General features: G+C 41.3%; 1 protein-coding gene across 1 annotated transcript in view; it reads left to right on the forward strand.

The window, feature by feature from the left end:
* The window catches only part of NRXN1 (neurexin 1), a 1,562,703-nt gene that overhangs the window by 299,561 nt on the left and 1,242,488 nt on the right, over positions 1-20,654 (forward strand). The gene's annotated exons all lie outside the window — the stretch shown is intronic.

Genomic DNA, 20,654 nt, shown 5'->3' on the forward strand with positions numbered 1-20,654 from the left:
AAATCGCCAACTTTAATTAAAAAAATGTTTTAAGGGGTTATTTGGCAACCCTATAGGGCTCAAAATGGCCACTTTAAATAATAAAAACAAACAGGATTGATGTATATACACTTCATGTATATAAAAGCCGAATGCTCATGCCTGCATCTTATGAATTTAAATGTAAGGTATTGTAAAATTCAGAGCACCAACAGTATAGATTCTGGCATTATATATTAATATGATAGGAATAAAGATACTATCACCTTAAGAATTTATTGTAAATTTTAATATGATAAGAATATTACTATACAGCAGAAATGCTGTCCTAGGCTCTCGCTCATGACCTGAAGGTTGCAGGTTCAATCCCTGTGTGCTTCAGGTAGCCGGCTCAAGGTTGACTTATCCTCCCACCCTTCCGAGGTAAGCAAAATGAGTACCCAGCTTGCTGGGGGTTAAAATAGGACTAGGGAAGGCAATGGCAAACTACCTGGCAAAAACAGTCTGCCAAGCAAACGTCACAACTGGTTGCTTGCAGCAGGGGACTTTACCTTTTTATAGCCTAGCTGTAGTGTTTTTGGACAGTGTATACCATAAATATAAAAGGAACTAGAATCATAAGTTTATATCAGTGTGTTCTATATTATCATTTCCTGTTTCATAGGCTTCTTACATCCCTTATTCAAGGTTGTTAGTGGCCTTATGGGTGGTTTCACGTACGTGTCGGAACCTCCAGCTGGAGATTCCGTCACAAATGCAGCTGAAAATACTGGAAGGAAATTCTTCCATGCAATAGCCGGACAGCTGGGTCGGAAAGCCCCATTCTAGTCATTAATAGTCCACCCAGTGCTGTTCAGTCTCAGGGATTCCCTTTTCCTGCTCTCTGAATGGAGTAGGAAAGTGGAATCCCCAGCACAGATGTGAAACCACTCTAAATCAGCTTTACTACTTTTTTGATTCCCCCTGTATTTCACCATGCTTTCAGTCAGTCACCTCATCGACCCCGATAACCCACGGTTCGGTTTTCTTATCACCGTCTGTACTTTATTGTATCATTGGCCACTTGTCAAACAAAAAAAGTGCATTTGTGAGTATATCTCCAGGCTTACAATCTCTGTAATTTTCACGTTGGGAGGAGAAATACTTAAGTCCTCTTATCTATCACTGCTGGTTGTGTACTTATCAAGTCTCCTACAAGTCAGATCCCGCTAATAAATGTCATAAAACGCAGCGGCAATACTATACCATTTAGCAGAGCTAGAGATTGGTTTCCTTTACAGATTGAATTGATGACTCTTAGCTGAAATTGCCTGTTTAGAAAGTCTGTGATTCTCTCTGATCATACAGTACTTGCTGATCTGATTTCTATCTTGTTATACTTGCTGAATACAATGGAATCAAATGTCTTTATATAGTACTTTAATCCATATTCCGTACACTGATTAACAGATGTAGCAGCTGAATTTGGTAATGTACTGTTCATGCAGCAAGCTGAAATAATATCATAGGTTTTCCGGAAGTCCTGTGTATAACTACAGATAGATTATTCATGATGCAGCATATTGTATGACAGCCCATCACTATCAGACTTACATAATCAATAACTAACATTTCTGTAGTGATCTGTGTCGGAGATGTCAGCCATCTTGCCTATTGAACATTTGGTACCGTTAAATACAGAAACCATCAAATACATATAGTGTTGAGTTTGGGTTACGAACAGATTTAGTGCCATAGATAGTATATAATTAACCTTACTAATTAAATGTTATTTACATAAGGTCGGCATAGTTGTGCTCCGTAAGCTTGACTCCTAGTCAAGGCACCCCAGAGTTAATTGCTACTTACCATATTGAGATACTGTTTTCTGCTGCAACACTTAGACTGAATTAACTTGAATTAAATTTAATCCATTCCTTGCTTCCTACCCGATATTTTGCCTTTGCAGTAAATAATTGTTTTCTAATTTAACTGGGAGGGGAAAGTAGTATTTTCAGAATAGAATTCCATGCTTGAAACAAGTGGTTTAAAAATACATCAAATGAAGCTATTTCTTGGATCTCTGCATGGAAAGAGTAAAGGGATTATGATTAGAGATGAGCGAGTATACTCGCTAAAGGCAATTGCTCGAGCGAGCATTGCCTTTAGCGAGTATCTCCCCCACTCGAGACTGCAGGTTGGGGTGTCGGCACGGGGAAGCAGTGAGTAGCGGCTGTCAGCAGGAGGGAGCTGGGGGGGGATAGAGGGAGAGAGTGATCTCCCCTCTGTTCCGCCCCGCTCTCCCCCACAGCTCCCTGCCCCCGAACCTGCAGTCTCGAGCAAGGGAGATACTCGCTAAAGGCAATGCTCGCTCGAGCAATTGCCTTTAGCGAGTATACTCGCTCATCTTTAATTATGATTCCTTTGCATGTTAATAAACTTTCCTTTACAAGTGGTGGCAAAGTCCAATAGGTCCAGAGACCTCCACTCAAGCCCCACACTGCTTGTAAAACTCAGTAGACGATTTCTACCTGAAGCTTTCTGTACTTTGGTTAATCAGCAGTTGATGTCTCAATGACTGGTGTTATCACATGTCTAGCTGTGAGACACAGATTTGGCAGTACATTCCTCAGGTTCCAATAGCCATTAGATAAAATAATCGGATGATGGTTGAACAACAGTCAAACCTAGAATCATCGGAAGTACAATCATGATGCCAATACACTCATACATCCACCAAATGCACAAAAGTAATTGGACACCTAAGCAAAAATCAAAAGCAGCACTTATATCCATATGTTAACATTCAGTGGGGCTCCTTGGACCTTAATGACATTGGATAGTCTCCATGGCATACTTTCTACTAATGTCTGATATTTCAACTGGTTTTTCCCTCCATTTATCTTGCAAACATCTAGCGAGTTCTCCTGAAGAAAATGGACGCTGTTCATATTTCTTGACCTGACTCTTCAGTTCATTCCAAAGATGTTCAGGTTGTGCAGCCGGTCCATTCATGGAACATCTATATCCTCAAACCAACATAAAGCAGCATTGGATTTGTGACAAGGCATATTCTTTTATTTGAAGTATTGCTGATCATTGCCACATTGTTGGCAGCACATGATTGTTTAGAATCTCAAGGTTCACCTCCGTATTCATGGTTCATGTCACTACAACCAACAAAATGAGACAATGCCGCCTAAACCATCCCCAGACCATAGATTAACCTCGACCGTACTTCACTGTGCTAAATACACTCAGGCAAAAGCCGTTCCCCAGGCATCTTTCACAGCCAGATATGTCCATTTGATTTGTACATGTTGTAGCATGATTCATCACTCCTTGGAATGTTCTTCCATTGATCAACTGTCCTATGACGAAGCTTCTTGTATCATTATATATGAGCTAATGCTGGGTGCTTCATGATAGATGGCTTGTCTGCAGCAGCATGACTTCCAGCCTCCATTACAAACTATGACCGACACCTACAAGGATCTGCATCTTATATAGTATAATTTGGGACATGTGGCATGCTAATATGGCACTATCCATTTTTTTGACAGGGGTATTCAAATATTATTAGTAGGATAGTATATCTTAGTCCATGTTGGTTGTTACAGTCATTCAAACCATCCATACATGTTCAATGGCAAGATGAGAAAGATAAACAATCTTTCTGGCAATGTGCTCTCATGGAAAGATGTTTTGTGGACTTGTGACTATTGGATGAACAGTTTAAACATGGCTGATATTTTTCTAGATGATGATGACTTTTCCTTGCTCAACTAAAATGATATATTGTTACATTTCAACTGAGAAATGATTGTTTTGGTTCAATTTGTCAATTTTTGATCCATTTTAGACCAATGTGCATGGCTACCTATAGATTTGCAGGAAAATAAATGTAGTCTTGGCAGCATCAAAAGTGGTAAAATTAAGTCTTCTTTATTCCTCCATAAAAGTACAACCTCCAACCTCCATCTTGGCTCTGCATTTTGCACTCTCTGCCTTTTTCTAGGCACTGAACGCCACCCGGTGCTCTTGATATCGGATGTAAGGGTATCTGCCGCTGGCGACTGAATTACTAGTTACCTATATATTTGCACCTGGATCAAACCTTAGATTAGGGGTCTCCAATATTCTGTATCATGGTTGGAGACTAGTAAAAGAAACTCCTAGATTACAATCTAGATAAATACGTTCTACAAAACAACAAAAGAATTGATACTGTAATAGCTAATTAGGACCACAGGCTACCTGAGCCCTTTGCTGACAACAGCATTGAACTTCCATTTAGATCTTTGCTTTGATTTGTTTCTACTTCAATAAGTTGATTAGCGGTGGATGTCACCATGACTGGTGTTATATTTTCCTTTGGATAAGCCTGTAAATTCAATGCACTCTTTGTATACATCTGGTTGGCAACTAGACCTATGGACTAGTGAATGGGCTTCCTAAGTTGATATACATCTTCACAAGAAACATGCCAACTAGAGATGAGCGAGCATACTCGCTAAGGGCAATTACTCGAGCGAGCATTGCCCTTAGCGAGTACCTGCCCGCTTGGAAGAAAAGGTTCGGCTGCCGGCGGCGGACGGGGAGCGGCGGGGGAGAGTGGGGAGGAACGGAGGGGAGATCTCTCTCTCCCTCTCTCCCCCCCCCCCCCCCGCTTCTCCCTGCTCACTGTGGCAACTAACCTCTCACCCGCGTCGGCAGCCAAACCTTTTCTTCCGAGCGGGCAGGTACTCGCTAAGGACAATGCTCAATCGAGTAATTGTCCTTAGCGAGTATGCTCCCTCATCTCTAATGCCAGCATTACACCATACTTTGGTTTCAAAGTCTCAAAACTTTTCTAGCTTGCACAGGAAAAAGTCTTTTTAAGACATGACAGCTACTATCAACTGCCAGTAGACTTAGCGTTAGATCAGTAGTCATGAGTCTGTGGTGCTCTAGCTGTTGGCAAACGAAAACACCCAGCATAGTTGGAGGCCATAGCGAGATTATAAATTAGATAAACATCTAAAATACAATGAAAACAATGAAAGAATTGATATTTATTATTGTATGGTGGTATGCAAATGTATTTATGATTATCCACAAACGAACACACCTAGAAGTAAAGATTTACAATGTTACAAGCAGACCTACTTTTACATTTACTTATCAAGTCTAAATTATTGCTTTATTTACCAGCTTAAAACTCACTGGGAGGATTAGTTGTGAGTCAGAATTAATTACCATTGAATTTTTACTGACAGGATTAGATACTGTTTTTCTGTCCAGTTGCAACGAAGACCCTGAAGCCACAATCGTGGCATCTCCATGACTACCAGGGATAAATCACCTCTTCTCATAATTAAGGTGGACTATTACATCATGTCTTCAGAAGCTCATATTAGTGAAGCCACAGGAAACTAAAAAGATATGATCTACAAGCAAAGAAAAAGTATGGCAAAAAATGACATCACTGAATATGAGTAATTTATGCAATAGGAGGACTAAATTGCATATACAGTAGTTCAATTAAATGCAGTTATTTTAATTCAGTATGCACAAGTTCTAGCAATCATACAGATTACTTGATTACATTGATCACTTGAGTTTTCGATGTTGAAAAAATGTAGCATTGCAGGTATAACCAAACCAAAGTTAAAACATGGAAATATATGAAGTAAAAACAAAAAAGGCAAACTGATACTCAGCAGGCGAGCTCTTTTACTTTCAATGGCCAGTAATCATGTGGTATCTCACTAACACCAAAAATACAATACTGTATTTGAATGCCTCTTTTCCCAAGAAGCATTGCCTTTGCCTATATGACTCCTCAGGCCAACTTGGTGATCTCCACAAGGAGAAACATTATCCCTATTGATCCACATTAAAATCCTATCACACAGCCAACCCGTACATTCCTCTACAGTCATAAGGAACAAGAACTCCAAAATAGCTCTCGGTTTCTTCATGGAAGAGATTCTGGTTTGACTAATATCCTCAGTACTGTTGAGGGAACTGAACCAGTAAAACCATGTTTCGGATCAAAATTTGCTAAAAGTCCTGAACTCTGCTGTAACACACTATAAGAGCCATAATACAGATTGTCATATAGGGCTTTTATGGCTCTTAAACAGCGTTACATGAGTTTTAGGGATTATGGTGAACTTCAGGTTTGGTTCGAACTAATTTGGACCGAACCAAACCTTTTGCAAAAATTGATGTTGTTGTTATTTGTTTAGTGCCAACTTATTCCTCAGCACTTTCAAGTCATTTATTCTTCACCCCCCACCAAGCTGGGTACTTTTTTACCAACCTCCGCTGGATGAAAGGCTGAGTCAACCTTGATCTGGCTACCTGACCAATGTGCAGATTGAACTCGCAACCTTCAGGTCACGAGCAAGAGCTTAGGAGTGCATTTCTGCTGCCTTAGCACTCTGCACCACACAGTGCAGTAAACCAGCGGAACCGAACTTTTCAAAAGTTCACTCATCACTAATCCTTAGTCATGTTGAAAGACCTGGTAAATGGTCAAACATTGACATAACCCAATCAGTGGTTGCAATAATTCAATAGGATGTGAGATAACAAATAGATATTAACACTGTGTGATAGCTTACATCGTAGGATTGTGAATTTTTTTCTCCCTTTCTGGTGCTAGAGGCTAAATGTATGAATATACATGTAACACAACCAACCATTCTTTAGTGTCTCGAGCATTATTTTACAGTCACTTCCTGTCTACATGTTTTGCTGTTAGGGCATGGAGTAGAATGCAACACCTTCAAAATCTATCTATTAGGAGCCTGGAGGAGGCCCTCATTATTAAAGGAGATGTCCCGAGGCAGCAAGTGGGGTTATACACTTCTGTATGGCCATAATAATGCACTTTGTAATGTACATTGTGCATTAATTATGAGCCATACAGAAGTTATAAAAAGTTTTTTACTTACCTGCTCCGTTGCTAGCGTCCTCGTCTCCATGGTGCCGACTAATTTTTGGCCTCCGATGGCCAAATTAGCCGCGCTTGCGCAGTCCGGGTCTTCTGCTGTTCTCTATGGGGCTCCGTGTAGCTCCGTGTAGCTCCGCCCCGTCACGTGCCGATTCCAGCCAATCAGGAGGCTGGAATCGGCAGTGGACCGCACAGAAGAGCTGCGGTCCACGAAGATAGAGGATCCCGGCGGCCATCTTCAGCGGTAAGTATTGAAGTCACCGGACCGCCGGGATTCAGGTAAGCGCTGTGCGGGTGGTTTTTTTAACCCCTGCATCGGGGTTGTCTCGCGCCGAACGGGGGGGGGGTTTAAAAAAAAAAAAACCCGTTTCGGCGCGGGACATCTCCTTTAACCGGAGTCAAATCTTCAGTTTTTGTCAAACATTCTCTTTAATCATTTTTTGCAGAATCATTTTTTATTCCATTGTACTTTTAAGAGATCTATAATGACGGTACAATGTATCCATCCACAGTCATCATTTCCCCTCTCTTCTGTGTTTGACAATAAGCACCAATAGCACAAGTTCAAAGTTTATCCAGCATGATGTTGCCTTGGGTTTTCTTTCTCTACAAAGACTGATGTGCACCTGTTTGCTTCTAAACTTATAATACTATATGAAAGCTCAACAATGAAATATTAAAGCGTACCTGACAGGTGGCAGCGATCCCCTTCAGGGAACCCGAATGTTACACTACAAAAACACACTTCCAAATGGATTATATCAGTGGCAGATTGATTGTCTAACATTGTTATTCGATGTAACAGCCATATTAATATTTGACAGTTGTGTACTATGTTCCACCACTCCATTCTTTAGAAGATTATTTTACAAATGATCCATAGTAATAGTTACAACAGCATAATTAATCTTATCAGTCTACTTTGTTATTTCATTACTTGGCCATTGACTTTCAACCAACGGTGTTCCTTGGTTCTAGCGTAAATTAATGTAACCTACGAGATCCTTGTACCCTGGTGATAACTCATAGCCAATATTGGTCACATTATGCAAATACACGTAGTATTACCGTGACTTAAAAAGCAATGTTTAAGAAATAATGCACATATCGAAAATTACATTATGATGTCTCCGGTGCACAGAAGAAAATCAATCATTTTTTAGCTGTACTGCACGATTAAAAATATAAAATCCAAATTCAATCCACTCCTGTCTCTAGTGTGTATTATTAATTAGTTTCTCAGCAACAGAAAGCAATTAAGGTTCTTTGCCGCTGAGATATTTTTGTAGGATCATGGCACAATATTCTGAGAACTCTACAGGCCTATATGTAATCCTTTGTTTGTAGAGAATGCACTTGACACAACCTACAAGTACGGAAGGAACAATACTTGAAAACCAAAAGAATTATTAATAAACTTCAATTGGTTTGGGTCAACCATGGTAGAATATTAACACAACATAAATCTATATAATAATTAGTCATTGCTACGGTTTTTTTTTTTTCAGTTATTTAGGTTTTTTTGGTCGTATTTGCTTTTTAAGAGTCAATACCTTTTAGTGGATCATTTTTGGATCATCTACAGTTAGGGATCTTCACTTGATTTGGCCTGAGTTGTAATTCGAAACACAGCCAAGGGCAAAAACAGCAGTTTTTCTTAAAGAAAAATAATAATTTTATGAAATATTAGACAACCCTGTAAGCAATAAAAATAAACAAAAGTATAAAAAAGTAATGATGAAAAATTATATGCATCCAATATTTCAAATTGCCAATGCACCCATTCACTGATTATTTGGAAATACGGCAAAGTAGATCCCTCCCAATGCATTCTAATGACAAATAAACTCACAGATTTGTTAAACTCTAATTTAGTAGATCAGTTCACTCGTGTACAGAAAGGGACATTTATGGAGATATTTGCTTTAAAGTTCAGTTGAGTTGCCGACATGAAAACAGAGTTCTATTCATCCATAGGTCCATGGGTTCAAAGTCTACCAGGATAACATCTTTATAAAAAATGTATTTTCTCTTAGGGTGCCTACCCACTTGCGATTTTTTTTCCTGTGATGTTTTGCGTTTTTTCTCAAGAGCAATTAGTATAGAATGTGTTCTTGTCCATCTGGGGTTTTTTTCCGTTTTGTGGGTTTTTTTCACATAGGAACTGTCAGTTGCATATGTGTCCTTATTTTTCTCTTAATGCACCCATGATTGTCAATGGAGGGCTGCAAAAAACACCGCGAAAAACGCGCAAAAAACGCCACGGAAAACGCGCAAAAATGTGCAAAAACGCTGCGTTTTTCACGCGCAAAAATCGGCAACGAAAGTGGGTAGGCGCCCTTATACTTTTATTCCATTCTCCTCCCATACTCCAAAAACATGGGTCAGTTGACTTCATTTGCATTTGGTGTTCATGGGAAATGATTGAGTACTTAAAGGTCACAGGAGTCTGATTTGAGTGATTACATTGTGCATATGGCACTAAGAAATAAGTTGAAGCTATAAAAAATAGAAAGTACAATTAAAATAGTTTATATACAGTACATAATTAGGGTCAGATTATTCAGAGAGCATAAGGGACATTTGCCCTGAGACCTCCCCCACCTCTTAAAAGGGGTTGTTCATTATTGATGGACTATCCTTATCAGAATTCATCAATATTAGATTGGCAAGGCCCTGTCTCCCTGGACCCCCAACTAATCAGCTATTTGTCAGGCCAGAGCACATTTGCACTGAGCTGATTTCTGCAAGAAGCAGACAGCTCCATTCTTATTGTAGTGATCAGGCTTGGCATTGCAGGCCAAGTTGACATTAAAATGAATGTCAATTTACATGTGATACCAAGCCTGGCCACTGCATTAAGAATGGAGCTGTCTGCTTTCCACAGAAATCAGCTCAGTGTGCAAACATATGGGCTTGGTGAACAGCTGATCGGTAAGAGTCACGGGTGATAGACCCTGACAATCTAGGATTGCTAACCTGTGCTGAAGATAGTCTATCAATAGTTTCTAGCTGGACAACCTCTTTAAGCAGCCTCTGTCACATACTTTCCTTTCCCTAGGCATTTTTTTAAATTTTCTCTTTCTGAAATCTAAGATACCTATTCATTAAATTTATTGGCCCTTTAGGTAGGTAGTTATTCCTACAAACATAAGAAGTAAAGGCCTGTAGCAAAATTTGAAAGGACACCAATAGAGATGAGCGAGCACCAAAATGCTTGGGTGCTCGTTACTCAAGCCGAGCTTTTTGTAATGCTCAACAGCTCTGTTCGAGTAACGAACCCCATTGACGTGAATGGGAGACTCGAGCATTTTTCAATGGACCCGCCGGAGACTCGAGCATCTCTCTCTCTCTCTCTTCCTCCCGAAATTTGATCGAGCATCAGAGCACCACCTAGTGCTCGCTCAAGTAACAAGTAGTTCCGAGTATGCTAATGCCTGACCGAGCATCAAGCTCGGACGAGCATGCTTGCTCAATCTCTAGACACCAACCTTTGAAAGACAGGTGAGGTGACCCTTTACAAAGTTTCTTATAAGCCACATCATTTTTCAAATTTGATCCTGGCAGTAAGTATTCATGTAGCTAGTATACATGGAGACCCCTTGTTGTCCATTCGTTGAGTTTACGCAGTTGGTAGGTGGCAGGAACGTATGCATGGGGCTCTATCTCATATTTTAAGTTCACAATCATATGCACATTAAGTATATTTACAGAAATAACTCAAGGTCTATAAGGTCCTCAGTAAATCGCCTGTATTCTGAAATCCTCCATTAGCTCTTTTTTCAAAAATGTTGGAAAAAAGTAAACTCCTCATTTACAGTCGTGACTGAGAGAAGATCGTTCCCGTGTTCAGTAAACTTGATGTCACTAATCCCATTGCAGGACACTGTAGTCAGCTTCTTTTGTCCACCATTTGCAGGAAATAGCTGATAACATAAAAATAACAACTGAGCTTCACAGCAGAAGCCAAACATTTCATTTTCTAGTACACAGAATCTTCTCCGTACCTGACTGCTTGCTGAATTGTATATACTGTAGATCAACATGTACTAAAAATAGTGCTTGTTTTTGTAAAACCTTACTTTTCAGGAATACAGTATTACAGAAAAGCATACAAAACAACTTCTAGAATGTTTTATAGAAAAACGTTAATTACCCATTTACATTATGTAGCGTGTATCCATAACATAGTGTGTTAGGCTGAAAAAGGACGTGCCCATCCAGTTCAGCCCATTATCCTGCAATGTTGATCCAGATAAAAACAAACAACCCAATGAGGTAGAAGCCAATTTTCCTTATTTTAGGGAAAAAAGTTCTTCCCATCTCCAAATTTGGTAATCAGAATAAATCCTTTCATCAACAAGTATTGTTTAAATGGATCCTTTTAAAGGTTTATGCTTACCTACAAATCATCCCTAGAATATGTTAAAAATAAAAAAAAATTATACTCACCTCTCCTCAGCTGCCAGGGCTCAGGCGCGTCTAACCTGTCTTCTCCCTGCACTGCTCTGAAGCTCATTCAGCAGGTGGAAATTTAAAATCCCTGCCTGCTGAGAGAGCTGTAACTGATTGGCTGAGCACTCAGCCAATCACAGGCAGCTCTCAGTGATTCATTAAATGACAGCTGAGTGCTACCTGTGATTGGCTGAGTGCTCAGCCAATCAGATACAGCCCTTTTAGCTGGTGGGGATTTTAAATCCCCACCTGCTGAAAGAGCTTCAGAGCAGTGCATGGAGAAGACAGCCTAAACGTGCCTGAGCCCCTGCAGCTGAGGAGAGGTGAGTATATATTTTTTTTTATTATTAACACATTCCAGGGATGATTTTCAGGGAAGGGCTTATATTTAAAGTCCTTCCCTAAAAATCCCTACATGGCTTGCCAGCAGCCCATTCCTTTTAATGGGACTGCAGAAGTGCTGGTGCTATTGAAAGCAATGGGAGAACATCACAATCCTCTGCGTGTGACAGTTGTGGCAGGGGATTCTTTACTCCCCATGGGGAGTCCCCTTGTCACTGAACACTGTGACAGTGCTGTCACAGTGTTCAGTAACAAGGGGGCCCCCCGCTGGGGAATAGTGACGCGCAGTGGGGACCTATGATGCACGCATGTTCTTTGTTTTGCAGGTACATGGGTTTGCACGCCTGTAAAACACGCACATGTGAACACAATATAGGGAACCAGTGGTTCTAATAGGCACATGTTTTTGTGCGTTTAATTATACGCTGTAGCAAGCGGGCTGCACTCGCCTGCGGGATCGCTGACCTCTCGTACGTGAAATGGCGCACCACACGTGCAAAAACAGCTCCGGAGATATGTATTTCTTTGTCTGGCTCCTGCCAGCCTTATTCCACAGCACATCACACAACATCAATATATACAATTCAAATAAGCACCCCAACTTTGGTGTGAGTCCAGGGGTGTCATCCCTGTCGGACTCTGGCCTTTGCTAGGCCACCAGCCTGCAGCACCTCCCTCTGCTGCACTGGTCCTCTCTCTCTCTCTCTCTTGATTCTGGCAGGAACTTGTCCTTTTCTAGTTCCTGCTCCACCCCTACGTGTTAACCCTCGCACCAGAAGTCCTGTCTGCTGCCCTCTACAGGCCCTTCTATGTACTGCACTACTACAACGCACATAAACACGCTCATGTGAATCCACCCTTAATATGCAGCATTCCTACTAATAAGTAAAAAGTTTTAAAGTGGGCCCTTAACTATTAAAAATAATAAATTCAACAATATTCATATAAATGTCATCTATTTATTAGCCTCCTTTTTCGAAACACTTGTTGCATCTTATTTTTGGCAGTGGTCTAAGTATTGGCACTAGAATCATATGCCAAGTACTGAAGGCATGACTTTTCGGTAGATGGTGGACAATTAGAGCTTTTGTAAGGAAGCCACTTAAGGAAATGTTCTTGAAACTGGTGCCTCAGGAGTTTTTTGTTGTGCGATGCATAATGGTCTGTTTGTGTTCTTAACATATATTTGGTTTTATGTTCACTTGAGAAAATTGGTTTGAGAGAAAATACTGTATCTTAACATTGCAGCATGGAATTTTTCACGGTAAATTGACTTTTTACGAATGCTGCTGTAAGTTGGTTTTAAATTCACTCGGTGAAGACGATGCAGATTTATGCCATACTGTCACAGCAAATCAGGACATTTTATCAAGGAATTTTAAACTGGGAACAGCTTTTTTTTGTGTGTTCTCTGATCTAAAGTAGCGATCTAAAATATCTGCAAAACTCCGCTGTCAGATTGGAATTACTTAGCAAACAACAAAAGATAAATATGCCGCCTGCATCCTGTTATTAAAATACATTTTATTGTCAATTAAATCAGTACTGTCATATTTATTTTCCAACACTCAGCAAATCCCATCAAGAAAAATGTCCTCGGGAATACATTGCAACCGACTTCGAAGTCTGTTAGCTTTTTGGTTATTGAGTAACCATTTGAGTTGGCAAACAGTTTTTTAAGCACATTGTACAATTAGAAGCACAGTCTATATATTCTTATTATGGCTCGTTTGCCAGTCATGCCATTTACTTGCAGACTATCCTTTTTATGTTTATTGTAAGATTGAAGTCTACAACTGTCACTCGTCTTGACACGCATGCAAATGAGACCTCTGTTCTATATTAAAGAACAATGCCAGTCATGACATGTATTTACATTCCTGACACCATTGTACAATACCAGTAATGAGGTCTTGAAAACTGTAGAACTGAAATTCTTAAATATTAGAGATGAGCGAACCTACTCGGCCACGCCCCTTTTTTCGCACGAGCGCTGCGATTTTCGAGTACTTCCGTACTCGGGTGAAAAGATTCGGGGGGCGCCGTGCGTGAGTGAGGGGTTGTAGCGGGGAGTGGGGGGGGAGGGAGAGAGGGCTCCCCCCTGTTCCCCGCTGCTAACCCCCAGTCTGCCATGCCTCCCCCCGCCCCCCGGCGCCCCCCGAATCTTTTCACCCGAGTACTGAAGTACTCGAAAATCGCGGTGCTCAATCGAGTAATTACTCGAAACGAGTATATTCGCTTATCTCTATTAAATATCTTTTGTCATGCTTTAATTTCAGCTCATATATCATGTGCAATGGGCAATGTTTTACTGTCCTCATCACCGGTGGAGCTTGTTAAGAGCCAAAACAGTCACCATTAAAACATTTACAAGACCCAGCTAAAGGGGACGTCTGAGCTCTAATTCCTTTCCATAAGCTCTATTAGGAAAATTGGACATGATAAATGGGAGACTATTACTTAAAATATGATTGTTTATTGATAAAGATTAAAAATGCAGGACACCCAAGAAAATGTCCCGTAGCCCTCCCTATTTAAAGGGGTTGTCCCGCGGCAGCAAGTGGGGTTATGCACTTCTGTATGGCCATATTAATGCACTTTGTAATATACATCGTGCATTAAATATGAGCCATACAGAAGTTATTCACTTACCTGCTCCGTTGCTGGCGTCCCCGTCGCCATGGTGCCGTCTAATTTCAGCATCTAATCGCTCGATTAGACGCGCTTGCGCAGATGGGTCTTTTCCCTTCGGCTCGGTTCGGCAGCAGCGGCGTTCTGGCTCCGCCCCCTTCTACGCGTCATCGTGTAGCTCCGCCCCGTCACATGTGCCGATTCCAGCCTCCTGATTGGCTGGAATCGGCACACGTGACAGGGGCGGAGCTACGCGATGACGCGTAGAAGGGGCGGAGCCAGAACACCGCTGCTGCCGAACCGAGCCGAAGGGAAAAGACCCATTCTGTGCAAACGCGTCTAATCGGGCGATTAGACGCTGAAGTTAGACGGCACCATGGAGACGGGGACGCTAGCAACGGAGCAGGTAAGTGAATAACTTCTGTATGGCTGATATTTAATGCACGATGTATATTACAAAGTGCATTAATATGGCCATACAGAAGTGCATAACCCCACTTGCAGCCGCGGGACACCCCCTTTAAGAAGGACTGGGACCCAACACTTACACACATTTAAAAGTCAGACAAAGACGGAAAAAAGGGCCTAGTAACAACCAGGGTATGGTGACTATGCAGGTGGAATGGCTAATGCTGATGTTCATGTGAATATCACCATACAGTCACGGTATCAATCAGATCTGCTAACTGTATATGACAGGACTTAAGTAGGTTGTAATACAGAAGAGAGCTATCCAACCAGAGCTTCACTTCTGATTCCTTAGTATACTTGATATATGTACACTAAATTTTAGGGTCTTATGAACCAAAACCCTAACATTTAGTGTACATATATCAAGTATACCAAGGAATCAGAAGTGAAGCTCTGGTTGGATAGCTCTCTTCTGTATTTCAACCTATTTAAGTCATGTCATGTACAGTTAGCAGATCTAATTGATACCATGACTGTATGGTGATATTCGCATGAACATCAGTATTAGCCATTCCACATGTGTGGTAACCATACTCCAGGTGTTAATAGGCCCTTTTTTCTGTCTTTGTCTGACTTTTAAGTGTGTGTAAGTGTTGGGTCCCAGTCCTTCTTAAATAGGAAGAACTACAGGACTTTTTCGTGGGTGCCCTACATTTTTAATCTTTGTCAATAAAGAATCATACTTTAATTAGTGTCTACACTGTGAAAGGGTATAACTAAAATACATAGATTCTCCTGCTTCAGTGAAATTTGATAAATGGGAGAGCCCCACTCAAGACCATCCTCTATAAGCCAGAGTGAAGAAAGGATCACAAAGGGCAGCTTTCAGTCTGGAAGATTTGGCCAGGCCATGTATTACACAGTCATCTATTTGTTTGAATAGCTGTAATATAACACTGTTGTGTAGTGGTGAACATTTCAAAAATTTGGTTTGACTGATTCACCGAATTTGAGCAAAACGTTTCGGTTGGTCCAAATTAGTTCAAACCAAACCCAAACCTTATTGGTATCCCTAAAACTAGTTTAAAACACAGTCTAAGAGCCCTAAAAGCCTTGAATAACATAAGAAGAACTTTAGGGGGTTCGGCCAAGACAAACTGCCCAAGATTTGGGTTCATGTTGATACAAATGTTTAGCAAAGTTTGATCGAAAACTGTTTTTGACTGTTTTTGTTCTCTCAACATTACTGCTGTGACAGATGAGATGTATGATTGATCACAGAGATATATAGTGCTCATAACAACTGATTGCTAGGGTTTCTGTAGCTGGTCTGACTGCAATCAGCTGATTACTGGGTCAACTTCAGATTAAAAATAGGATGTATTTTAGACACAACCTCTTTTGAGTAGACGTTAAAAAGATTCCGAATAAAGTGGGTTTCCTAGCTTTATAAAAACTGCCATGTAACATTCAAATAACAACATTTACCCAAAAAACTAATACATTCTTATCCCTTTCCAACCATCCCTGTCCATAAATGTCCCACTTCCTGTCTCTATTTACATTGACTGGAGTTGGAGCTGTATGTACTAAAAGGTTACTATTCAGCCAATCAAAGGTGATCTCACTAAATACAGCACTTGGCCAATGAAATCAGTGATCAGCTGAATGACTCACATGACAGAAGTGAACATCAGCATTAGAGATGAGCGAGCACCAAAATGCTCGGGTGCTCGTTACTCGGAACGAAATTCCCGCGATGCTCGAGGGTTCGTTTCGAGTAACGAACCCCATTGAAGTCAATGGGCAACCCGAGCATTTTTGTATATCGCCGATGCTCGCTAAGGTTTTCATGTGTGAAAATCTGGGCAATTCAAGAAAGTGATGGGAACGACACAGCAACGGATAGGGCAGGCGAGGGGCTACGTGGTGGGCTGCATCTCAAGTTCCCAGGTCCCACTATTAAGCCACAATAGCGGCAAGAGTGGCCCCCGCACTGTCAGCGTAAAGATCGTTCTCCTCTGCCATAGCTGTAACAGCTGTAGCAGAGAAGAACGATGTTTGCCCATTGAATTCAATGGAGCGGCAATATAGCCGCTCCATTGAAAGCAATGGGCTGCTGGCGTGCGCGGGGTGAATTGTCGGGAAGGGGTTAAATATATAACCCCTTCCCTGCAATTCATCCAGAAATGTGTAAAAATAAAAATATATACCGGCGTATAAGGCGACGGGGCGTATAAGACGACCCCCCAACTGTCACCTTATACGCCGGCAATACAGTGGAGCAAAGAATAAAAAGCATTACTTACTTCTTCAGACGATCTGCGGCGCTCCTGCAGGCTGTCGCTCCCTCCTGGTTCCCGGCAGACTATTGCTTTCTCTACGAAAGGCTTGAAATCCCCGCCTCCAGAACCACAGCCAATCACAGCCATTCAATGACATCATTGTCATTGGCTGTGATTGGCTGAAGGCACATGTCTTTCTGGAGGCAGGGATTTAAAGCCTTTCGTAGAGAAAGCAATAGTCTGCCGTGGACCAGGAGGGAGCGACATCCTGCAGGAGCGCCGCAGAACGTCAGAAGAAGTAAGTAATGCTTTTTATTCTTTGCTCCACTGTATTGCCGGCGTATAAGGTGACAGTTGGGGGGTCGTCTTATACGCCCCGTCGCCTTATACGCCGGTATATATTTTTATTTTTACACATTTCTGGATGAATTGCAGGGAAGGGGTTATATATTTAACCCCTTCCCGACAATTCACCCCGCGCACGCCGGCAGCCCATTGCTTTCAATGGAGCGGCTGTATTGCCGCTCCATTGAATTCAATGGGCAAACATCGTTCTTCTCTGTCACAGCTGTTACAGCTGTGGCAGAAAAGAAGGATTTGTCTTCTATATGTTCTCAATGGGGTCGGCGCTGCTGCCGCCGGCCCCATTGAGCGCATATACAGAAGATTTATGGCCTTTAGAAGGACCTTTGGGGTTCTTGAAGCCTATAATAACTCCTAACACTCTCCCTATAGCAGCTCCAACACGATAGCACTTTCCCTGAACTAATGTCAGAATGCATCCGTAGCGAGCCGCGGGAGGGGCAGATTTATATACTCGAGTGACACCTGATCTCGCCAGCCACTCACAGCAGGGGGGTGGTATAGGGCTTGAACCTTGCAGGGGGAAGTTGTAATGCCTTCCCTGTCTTTCTATTGGCCAGAAAAGCGCGCTAACGTCTCAGAGATGAAAGTGAAAGTAACCCGAACACCGCGTGGTACTCGTTAAGAGTAACGAGCATCCCGAACACCCTAATATTCGCCCGAGCATCAAGCTCGGACGAGTACGTTCGCTCATCTCTAATCAGCATTCTAATGAGAGACTGGGGTTCGATAGTGCAGGAGCAACAAAGGAATAGAATCTTTTTTTTCCCCAGTATATGTCACCATTTTTAATTAAAAACACATTATTATAAAGCCTGGATAAACACCTTACCCCTTTAATGAACTGAACTGAGAACATCTGAGTGCATTGAAAAGTTTATTACAAGTTCATAAAGGATTTCATTCAACCTTAGAAGAGGATTGTAGAAAATTCCAAAACAGTTTTAAGAAGACAGCCTAGATTGATTCTAGATGTTGAAGTAGTGAATCTTCGATTCATTAAACCCCATTAGCCATCTGGATGAGAAAAAAAAGCTTTAGAAACATTAAAACGAAATAAGATGATGATACTGCAGATTAAAAAACCTAGTCTCTGTGACAAAGGAATGCAAATATTTATTATATGTTTTTAACTGGAGATTAGGGATTTAGCGCAGTCACCGGCATACTCCAGGCTTCAGAATTAAGGTAGTGATTAAGTAGTGGAGAACTTAATTATGTGCATCTTCATTGAATTAATATTTTTACTATAGCATTTTTGGATTAGTCAAGGACAAGGTTAATTTGCTGCCATGATGTGCTAAAATGGTTATTGTACAACGTGAAGAAAAACAAAAGGACTGCAGAGTGGAAGACATACAGTTTGAAAGACTTTAACATACAGATTTTACAGAAGTAGAAAAAGGCAATTAGGTCACTCAAAAAATGTTAGAGTTAAAGCGATGTTAGTGACCAAGCTCTAGTAACTGCTTAACCCTTTCCAACCCACTGTCTGACGTCTGAACACATTATGATTTAAGGCTGTACAGCTCCGATGTTGGAAGACATCCGCCGGGGTTCTCTTACTGTATATTGCCAGCCTCTCTGCTGTCAGAGCCTATCCAATATGTCACCTCATGCAGTACTGGCTTTAGCCAGCATATAGCGCTGTTGTGTAATGGCAGAAAAAGAGTAAGCCCTCTAGGAAAACCAAGATACAAATTGGATTGGAAAGGTTTAATGCAGTAGACCTAAGTAATGTCAAACTCTGTTTTGGGTCAAACTTTGCTAAAGGTTTGATTCGGTGTGAACCCAAACCTCAGGCAGTTTGAGCACATTGGAATGATTTTGATTGGTATTCTACTTTTCTGACATATTGAAGAATTGAGGATGCACATAGGCCATGGTAATACTGTGGTTGCACTGCAAATCATGGGCGAAAAAAGTGTTCCCATGGAGCCATAGTTTTAATAACAATTTTGGCCTGACCTCCTTGTGAGAAGAGAATAACATCTTAGTAAATTGCACTCCAGTTCCCTTTCTCCAGTTCTCTAAAGTAAGAGCTAAGTTCTTCTTCATATTTGGTGGGAATCTTATTCTACATTTAGAGGGTTGAGTTGGATTCCTGATAGATTTAGTTTTGTTTTAATACCACCCATGGTCCAAATGTTCCCCATTCTGCAGTCTATGATAGGAATTTATCATGAAGGGTTTTTTAAAATCAGTTTTGCTGAAGGCCATATTGGTGTTTATCATAGTGCCGCACACTAAAGATAAATTAGTCACATCTTTAAATATGACAAGAGATATGGAGTCATTTTTACACCACCACCCTACTGAAGTGAGATTGCAACAAATGTAGTAACTTAGGCCTCGTTCACATGAGCGTGCATTTGCACGTGAGCAGGTGCGCACAAATCCACGCATGTGCTAAAACACACGTGAACAAAGCTTTGTGCAGCATTGCTCTCAATGGGGCCGCCACTGCTGCCGGCGGCCCCATTGTAAGCAATAGCCTGCCGGCAACCCATGCATTGATTTTTGGGGAAGAGCTTTAAATATGTGGGTGTGTGTGTATATATATATATATATATAATATTTTTTTTTAAACAAACATGGATAATTTTCAGAGAAGGGCTAATATATGGTGAGTATAATTTTTTTTTATTTTTAACACATTCTAGGGATGATTTTAAGGGAAGGGTTTATATTTAAAGCGCTTTCTAAAAATTACTGCAGGGGTTGCCGGCAGCCCATTGCTTGCAACAGGGCCGCCGGCTGCAGCCGCGCTCCCATTGAAGGCAATGGGCACGAACGTGCATTCACGTGTGTTCGTGCATGTACGTCGGTGCGCGGTTTTGTGTGCACCTATGTACGGCACACGCACACGCTCGTGTGAATGCACCCTAAGAACAACATGTGACCTAGGCAACACAAAACTTGTGTTCCGTCATCTCGGAACTCCACTAAAACTATGTTGTGGTGCTGTTTTGAGAAGTTATAGGGTGTTGAGTGATATAATTTTGATACCCAACAGCACCCCTATTCCCTCAGTTTCCATCTTTGAAGATTGTGATGGACACAAAACTAAAACTCTTCTCTGAGTGACATGCACACACTATCCCATAGACATTTATGCTACTGTTCCAAGGTAACAGGTTCCCTTTAAATTCCCGAAAACAAAAAAAAAAATGTTGCAGTAGAAGTTTTAGAACTATTGACAAAAGGAAACCCTCACAATTGACTCCAGTACGGACACACACATATTCCCACAACTAGCCATCTCC

The sequence above is a fragment of the Eleutherodactylus coqui genome, chromosome 3 (assembly GCF_035609145.1).
Source record: "Eleutherodactylus coqui strain aEleCoq1 chromosome 3, aEleCoq1.hap1, whole genome shotgun sequence".
In the NCBI taxonomy this organism is placed as follows: Eukaryota; Metazoa; Chordata; class Amphibia; order Anura; family Eleutherodactylidae; genus Eleutherodactylus; species Eleutherodactylus coqui.